Source organism: Mus caroli, chromosome 11 (assembly GCF_900094665.2).
Source record: "Mus caroli chromosome 11, CAROLI_EIJ_v1.1, whole genome shotgun sequence".
Classification (NCBI taxonomy): domain Eukaryota; kingdom Metazoa; phylum Chordata; class Mammalia; order Rodentia; family Muridae; genus Mus; species Mus caroli.
Window position 1 is genome coordinate 4,667,650 of NC_034580.1, and position 9,270 is coordinate 4,676,919.

A 9,270-nucleotide genomic window follows, 5' to 3' on the forward strand; every position below is an offset into this window, starting at 1 on the left:
GATACATGTATTCATGGAGCTTGGTCTATTATCTCTATCTCTCTTTCTTTTTTTCTTTTTTGCTGTTATCTTGTTTGAATTTTGGAGTAATATGATCAAACTCTTCTATGAAAATGGTTTAATTATTTAAAAGATGGGTCTTCCCATATCAATCAATATAATTAACATTGTCCCTACAGTCATGACATGGGGTCTAGCTCCCAAGTAATTTCAGATTCTATCAAGTTGACAATTAAGTTTAATCATCACAGAGTAATTTATTCCAGAAAAATACATGATATTTCTCAACAAAATGCTTGCAAATAAAATTCGACCACACATTGAAAGACAAAAAAATATCATAATCAAGCTAATTTCTTTTCATGAATACATGGATTATTCAATATATGTAAATATATGTAATTTACATATATTCAATATATGTAAATTATTCAATATATGTAAATAAGCCATATGTGGACTTATGACAGAAATCGCATGTTCATCTCACTAGATACAGCAAAAATCTTTGTAAAAATCTTAGAATCTCTTCATGATGGAAACCCCAAAGAAATTAGGAATATATCTAAACTATTTAACATAATACCATATACATATAATAAACCTACAGATAAATAACAAATATCAAGCAAATGAAAGGATTTACCCTAAGACAATGGATGAGACTAGTATTTTCACTCTTCCAACTCTTACTCAATGTAGTATTAGAATTCATAAACAAAGCAATAAATGATAGAGAGAACTAGATGGGATACAAAGAGAAAAGGAAAATCAAATTAGCTCTGTTTGCAATTGATATGACCCTATACTATCAATTTCATCAACAATGAACATGAAGAAAAGTTTATTTAAAAATCTAGTTCATAACAATGTAGCAGTGACCCGCTATGATGAAATGAAGTGAAGAAGGAAAAAAAATCTACAATAAAAACTAGAAGGTATTGAGAAAATAAATTGAAGAAGATGCCAGAAGATAGAAAGACTGCCTATGTGTGTGAATCAATAGAATTATTGTGGCAACATCTACATTATCACAGGCAGTCTGCAGAGTCAGTACACTCTCTATCAAAATTCCAATGATATTCTTCACAAACTAGGAAGAACAATCCTGAAATTCATATGGAAAAAAACTAGCAAATAAATCATAAGCAGTTTTGACTTTATGTGACCTCAAATTACAGTACATAGCCATTTTAACTAAGACAGCATAGTACTAAAACAAAAACATTCACACAGACAAATGGAACAGAAGACCCCAAATAAGCCTACAAAAGCTGCAGTCTCATGTATTTCATGAAATATATCCAAAAGCATACAATGGGTAAATGATAGTCTCTTTAGTGATTGGAGCCAGGAAATCCACATGCCCAAGATTATAACTATGTCCATATCTCTTACCAATGAATTAAAGTTCTTAATGTAAGACTTGAAACTTTCCAAGTACTACAGTAAATATAGGAGGAACAGTTAAGAATGTGGTCATAGGTGAAGACTTCCAGAAGAGAAAACTCCAATAACCTAGGAAATTAAAATAAGATTTGAAAGATTGTAGGAAATTATAAAGTTTGTCTTCAACAAAGTGGATAAAAGAGTGGCAAAGCACACTAGAGAATGTGAGAAAAAACTGACAACTAATCCACGAACAGGCAATTGATAATGCAGAATATATTTTCAAAACTCAAAGTATTAAACTGTAAAAATACCACAAATAATTCCAGGAAATGGGGCCAGGGAGTTGGACAGTTCTCAAAAGAAGAGCAAATAACTAAAGAGATAAAATCAGATCTGTATTGACATTTCATCTCACTCAAGACAGAATGACTAACACCTAGTGCTGCCAAGGATGTGAGATGTGAGCACATGGCATCCAGTGGAATGCAATCCAGTGTCACTGATAGGAAAATTCACTTTCGTGGCCCCTCAAAAAAAATCTAAAAATAAGACTACCCTATGTTTCAGCCATATCATATCTAGGTATATTTCCAAAAGGATCCAGGGAAATTTATAACTGAGTTTCCTGAACATGCATGCTTATTGCAACATTTTTTAAAATAGGCAATGTAACAAAGAATGTTTATAAAGAATATTTCTGGCATATATACATGTGAACTTGTATGCATGCATGCGTGTATACACACACACACACACACACACTGTCTTAGGGTTTTATTGTTGTGAACAGACACCATGACCAAGGCAACTCTTTTAAAGACAACATTTAATTGAGGCTGGCTTACAGATCCAGAGGTTTAGTCCACTATCATCAAGGCCAGAATGCTTCAGGAGGAGCTGAGAATTCTTAATCTGCATTTGAAGGCTGCTAGCAGAATTCTCGCTTCCAGGCAGCTAGGATGAGGGTCTTAAAGCCCGTGCCAACCTATTCCACACACCTATTCCAACAGGGCCATGCCCACTTCAACAACACCACACCTTCTAATAGTGCCACTCCCTGGGCCAAGTACATGCAAATCATTACATGCACACACACACACACACACACACACACACACACACACACACACACACACACTTGAATACTATCTAGCAGCCATAAAGAATAGATTATGATGTCTGGAGGTCATAGTGTTAAATGAAATAAGCCAGATGCACACAAAATGTGTTTTATCAAGTATTTCCATACAATTAGATTAAAAATAAAAAAAACTTGGGAACAGAAAAATGTTCCTGGAAAACTAAGGCAGGAGAAGAATGGACAACAGAAGAATAAGTTAGGCTTAAAGGGGATCTCAGTGCTTCGGAGATACATATGAAAGCACATGATAAAATCTATCATTTGGTATTATGTATATATAATACTGATTTGTTTTTGTTTTCATTTTTTGAGACAGGGTTTCTCTGTGTTGCCCTGGATGTCCTGGAAGTCACTCTGTAGACCAGGCTGTCCTCAAGTCAAAGATATACCTACCTCTGCCTCCCAAGTGCTGCAGATTAAAAGTATCTGTCACCACTGCCCTGCCATAATACTGATTTTTATCGCATGTAGGAAAACTATCAATTCATTTAGGGAACTGGCTATACAATTGGCAAAATAACTTTTTTTCTAATTAATTGTGTGTTTTTTCCCTCAGGAAGTATCATTTGTTCACTGTCTAGGCATGCTAACAGCAAGCAATGCAAAAAGGGACCTCACAAAGAGTGTGGGTTTCCCTTAGAGCTGTGAACAAAGCATGACCATTCTCATGGAGCCCAGAGGCCTAGGGAGGAGGAGTCTCACCTTTCTGCTGTAGGTATTGGACATGACAGGAGAAGGCAGGCACTTGTACAGAGAGAACAAAAGCTATACTAGACTCTACAAGAAGCTATGGGGTAAAAGGTGCTGCACAGCAGCCAGTGTGCCAGGCAGTTATGCTGATCTCAGCCATGCCTACTCTCTAACGAGCCCTAGGCTGTTACTTTGGCGCCAGAGGAGCACAGTGGTCCAAATTCAAACCACAGTTGCCAGCTCCAGGTAGCTCTCTTGAACTCAGTGATGGCTTGACTTTTTAGTTCTTACTGGAAACACTAATTTTGACAATAACAAAAACAAAGTGAAGGTTTCTCTAAAGCTTTTGTTCTCTGGAGTTCATAACTACCCCAGGAGTTTATCTCAGAGGCAATGTTGTTACTGATATGAAATTCAGACCCACAAATTTCAGGAAAATAACAGATTTAGCCATTATACCCCTTGTGGCTTTATTTACACAGCCATGGGCAGGCCCTCCTGTGCTGCATGTAGAAAACCAGAGTGTAATTTCTATGATCCCAGGAGTCACACAAAATCAAGTATATTTTATGGTCAGAGAAAACCCCATCTCTCAGAAGTCAGCATTATGAAGCAGAAGTCAATGACAGCATGTAGGCTGCCAGAGTTCTTGTTCTCCCTATTTATTCACTCTTAGAAGGTCAAAGACCCTTAAGAATTGCAAGATGTTTCATTGTCCTTCAGAAACTAAAAGGCTGAAGAGTCTGTGAGGTTAAGACAAGCCCTCACCTGAACACGAGTAACATGATCACTTATTGGGTGTGGACTCTAGTTCAGACTTCCTTGTACCCATCCTGGAGTTAGCACTGAACAACCATTGCTTGTACAACCACATTTTTCAAGTAGTCATGTGTATGTTGCTCTTACTATGACCATTAGGGATGATGCATTTTATCCTTCATGTTCTCTTCTGCAATCCTAGGTACAATGTGAAAGCAATGTAGTCATTTTTCCTAGGTTCTATAGTGTCCAGACTGGGCTTAAGTTCTTCACTCAGTGTTGGGCTGTCAGCTTGGGGAAATAAAGGGAATGGGAGAAAATCCTTGTCCCACCAGAGTTCCAGTGCTCTGAGTGGGCAGACGTGGGAGGACTACCACACACTTTCCATGTGGCCCCGTGTGGGCATCTGGCTGTGGGAAGTCATGGAACCCAGCCTGCTGGGGGGTGGACAAGAGGCAGTCCGAGGTTTCTGGGCCTCACAGAGACCAGAGATAACAGGTCTCAGATAACAGAGATAGCAGTCTCAGGCAACCAGATGTCGCCCAATAGAGCTGAGAACAAAGTGGGGACCCTGGGTGGCGCCTTAGCCAGCCTCAAGGCTGAAGAGAGGGGAGGGCTGTGAGAGGGGGCGCTGGATGGTTCCCACGTTGTTGATAGTCCCTGGTCTGGTCCGTGGCTGGAGTGCAGGAAGGCCTTCCAGCAGGAGGCTAGATGCTGCTCTTTAGGGGAAAGCCTATCCCATTGTTCAAACATGGCAGGCCTTGATAAGCAGAGACAGTCTATGGTTTTAGAGCTTTTTTGTAGAAAGGTAGGGAAAAAGAGAGAAGGTAAAAGAAAGAGAGAGGCCGGCTATGGCCATGAGGAGAGAAGGGGAAAGAGAGAGGGAGAGAAAAGAGAGAAGAGAGATAGAGATGAGAGTAAGAAAGATGAGAGTTTAAGAGAGAGAGGAGGGGCCAAGCATCCCCTTTTATAACGGGCTGGGCTACCTTGCTGTTGCCAGGTAACTGTGGGGAGGAATATACCTGGCTATAGTCAGGTAACTGTGGGGGTGGAGTCTAGCCAGAATGCCAGGAGCTTGGAACATTGTCTGCATGACTTATAGTCACAGGATTATGGAGTTGGGGTCTCTGTGGGTTAGGTACCTGTCTCTGGGAATGTGGCTCACTGTTATTTCCCTTTTGAGTTTTTTACTGGGTCTCTGGAGCAAGCCTCATTCAACAAAAACAGGCTGCCTTTCCTGGCCCCACAACTCGGATGTATCAAGTTGTTTCTTTGTTGTTTCATGCTTTCAAGGCTTCCAGGATCTGTGAGCCTGGGTCAGTCATATGTGATCTATGACATAGCTTTCTCTACCAAGAAATCAGAATGTTTTGTATGCATATATCAGGCTTAAAGAATTTCTGCCCCTGAATGAGGCTTCAGGGTCCATTAGGACCACTCTGGAGGATTAAACATGGAAATCACAGTTTCAAGGTTCTCCTCACTTCAGAGCCATGGTATCTTGGGCTGGTAGCTTATATGCATTAATTAGGGTCCCATTGTAGTGAAGAGACACCATGACCAAGGCAATTATAAAGGAAAATATTTCATTTGGGCTGGCTTATAGTTTCAGAGGTTCAGTTCATTGTCATCATGGTGGGAAGCATGGCATCATAGAGGAAGACTTGGTGCTGGAAAAGGAGATAAGAGTTCTACATCTTGATTCAAAAGCAACCAGAAAGAAACCTTTGCACTGGGTGGAGCCTGAGGCATACTTCCTCTGACAAGATAACACCTCTTAATAATGCCACATCCCATGGGCCAAGCATATTCAAATCACCACACTCATCCATAGGGACTTCAAAGTTAAGCTATTTCATAAGTGGACAGTTTTTGTTCACTTATGAAAATTCCAGAAAAGATGGGAAGGAAGAAATGAGTAGCATATCTGTTTTTCCATCAGTTCTGTTGCTTCCTCCGCCTTTGATTTACTTAGTGATTGAAAATATACCTCAAGTCTCACTGTTGTGGGGAGATTTTCTATTCCAAGCTCTCGCCTAAAAGCACTCTTTTTTCCTTTCCTCAGCACCAAACTAGAGGTTCTGATGGCTAAGCATTAAAAAGTATTTGTTGCTACATGCTAATTTAGTGTTCCACTGTGATTTCATATTACTCCACTGTGATGTCACAGTGCTCCACTGTGCTGTCACAGTGCTCCACTATGGTGTCACAGTGCTCCACTGTGGTGTCATTGTGCTCCACTGTGACGTCAGAGTGCTCCACTGTGCTGTCACAGTGCTCCACTGTGCTGTCACAGTGATCCACTGTGGTGTCACAATGCTCCACTGTGCTATCACAGTGCTCCACTGGGATTTTACAATGTTCCACTGTGATGTCACAGTGCTCCACTGTGGTGTCACAGTGCTCGACTGTGGTGTCATGGTGCTCCACTGTGGTGTCTCAGGCTCCACTGTGGTGTAACAGTGATCCACTGTGGTGTCAGAGTGCACCACTGTGGTGTCACATACTCCAGTGTGGTGACAGTGTTCCACTGTGGTATCACAGTACTCACTGTGGTGTCACAGTGATCCAATGTGCTGTCACAGTGCACCAATGTGCTTTCACAGTGCTCACTGTTGAGTCACAGTGCTCCACTGTGATGTCGCAATGCTACAATGTGCTGTCACAGTGCTCCACTGTGGTGTCACAGTGCTCCACTGTGGTGTCACAGTGCTCCACTGTGGTGTCACAGTGCTCCACTGTGGTGTCACAGTGCTCCACTGTGGTGTCACAATGCTCCACTATGATGTCACAGTGCTCACAGTGGTGTCACAGTGCTCCACTGTGATATCACAATGCTCACAGTGGTGTCACAGTGCTCCACTGTGGTGTCACAGTGCTTATCTGTGGTGTACTGTGCTCCACTGTGGTGTCACAGTGCTTATCTGTGGTGTACTGTGCTCCACTCTGGTGTCACAGTGCTCGACTGTTGTGTCACAGTACTCCACTCTACTGTCACAGTGCTCACTGTGATATCACATTGTGACACTGTGGTTTCAGAGTGCTGCACTGTAGTGTCACAATGCTCCACTCTGGGGTTACAGTGTGTTCGACTGTGATGTCACATTGCTCCAATGTGCAGTCACTGTGCTCACTGTGGTGCCACAGTACTCCACTTTGCTGTCACTGTGCTCCACTGGGATGTCACAATGCCCCACTGTGATTTCACAGTGCTCCACTGTGGTGTCACAGTGCTCCACTGTGGTGTCACAGTGCTCACTTTGGTTTCACAGTGCTCCACTGTGCTGTCACAGTGCTCCAATGTGTCACTGTGGTTTCAAGTCTATTATACAAGAGCAAGGGTGTGAGAAAGATATTTGAAAATGTGGTTATCCATTCCAAGAAAAATTCACATATGCAAAATAAATGCCAGGGGTAATGGTGGGGGCTGTATCTTATCCAATAACTGCTTCTGTGAATTAATAGATCTGGATGAAATCACTGAAAAGGACCATGTTTAAAGATCTTCAGGGCTTAGCAAGTGTGTATACAGCAGATCAATCTTTTCTTGGTGCCTCAATTGACACATATTGGCATGTATTCATAGACTAGCACGTTGTGTGGAGATATTCCACATGTATTCTCTGTGGAATGATTACATCAGGATGATTAGCTGTCTACCACTTCCTATACATCTTATTGTTTTATAACATAAGAATTCCTCTCTGCTAGCTATTCTGAAAACCAAGTCCATAATAATTATTTTTAGCTACTGTCATTATACTATATAATCTTGGCAATGTGAGAGTTGTAGGACTTGGGTCAGAGCTACATTAGAGAGTCTTCATCTTTCTTATGTAGAATTTAGAACCTGTTAGAGCAGAGTCTAAGGAAGTGCCAAGTCCAAAGTATTCAAGCAGATGAACTGAGCAAAAAAAAAAAAAAAAAATGGCATCTGGAGGTAGCTGGCTTTGAAGCAAGACAAGGGAACTGAAGGCAGGGATGTAGAGCTGGCCACAGACCTCGTGCTGAAACAATTGGCTGGGGCCCTGTAGAAGCAATATTTGTGAGATTTCATAGAGTACCTCCTCATCAGGGGTTGGCAAGAACCGTCACATGCTGAAGTCAGCAACTCCATTGGAAGGTTCTGCATAGTACAATCTGTGCCACTTCCACTGGGACTTGTGGTAAGGAGGTGCAAATTCTGTGACATGGGGAGCCAGTTCTGAAAGATGCCCCTCAGAGAAATCTTCACCTATGTACCAGGAACATGAAGCAAGAAGAACATCCCACAGGTTAGATCACTGAAATGGAAAGCCCATTGTTGTTCACTAACAGAGAACATAAGACCATATTGGGTACACAGAGGGCTGGATACACCTTAGAAAACACAAAAAAGCTGAGAAAATGGAAGGTGACTGCAAGTCACATTGCTTATATTGGTGTAGTTCAACCTAGAGCCCTTCATTTTGAATGGTAGGAACAAGCACACAAGTAAAACTATGTTACAGGGGTTGCAAGCACCTCAGGTGTTATGACAATGCCTCATTCAGAAACCTACAAATGAAGTAGGAAATTTCAAAGCATAAAACAATTAGTATAGAATCTACAAGAGAGACTATTTGTGTGGGAATGGCACCCTAAATATTTTATAGATACCACCAGCCCTAAGGGACATCGCTAGTCTTTTGACCATGCATATAGGCTGGACCCTCTATTTTTCTCTAATAATAGTTATTACTACAGTGCTGGGGACATAAACCAGGTATCTGTGGATATTACACAGGCTCTCTCCCACTGAGTCACTGAGTGTGTTAATTCTGCCAACACACTATTTATTTGTACCATGTATTTCACTGTAACACGTCAAAACCAGGAAAGAAGGTCAGGAGGGAATAGGTGCTCCCCAGCATGAACATATGCAAGCACTCCTTGTGACATCAAAAATTGATACTACCATTCCTCTACTCCTGGATGTTTCAGCTTAAAACAAGTTTTGAAAAGAAAAAGAAATATTGGCTTTGAAAATATCCTGTAGTAAGCAAGGTAGAGACGTGGCATGGCCCACATTCATATCACAAATGCCAACTGTTCAAACTGGAACAGTATCTCATTTTCCTACATTCCAGTCAGCACTGGAGGTCTTGGAATATATTCTTTGTTGTGAATAGTGGGTTGCTATAATCTGAACCTTAATCTAGAGTAAATTTTGTGTTGTTCTTGGGATCAGACTATAGGCCTCAAACTGTACCCTAGATATCCTTCTCCCTTTCCCTCTCCCTCTCCCTCTCCCTCTCCCTCTCCCTCTC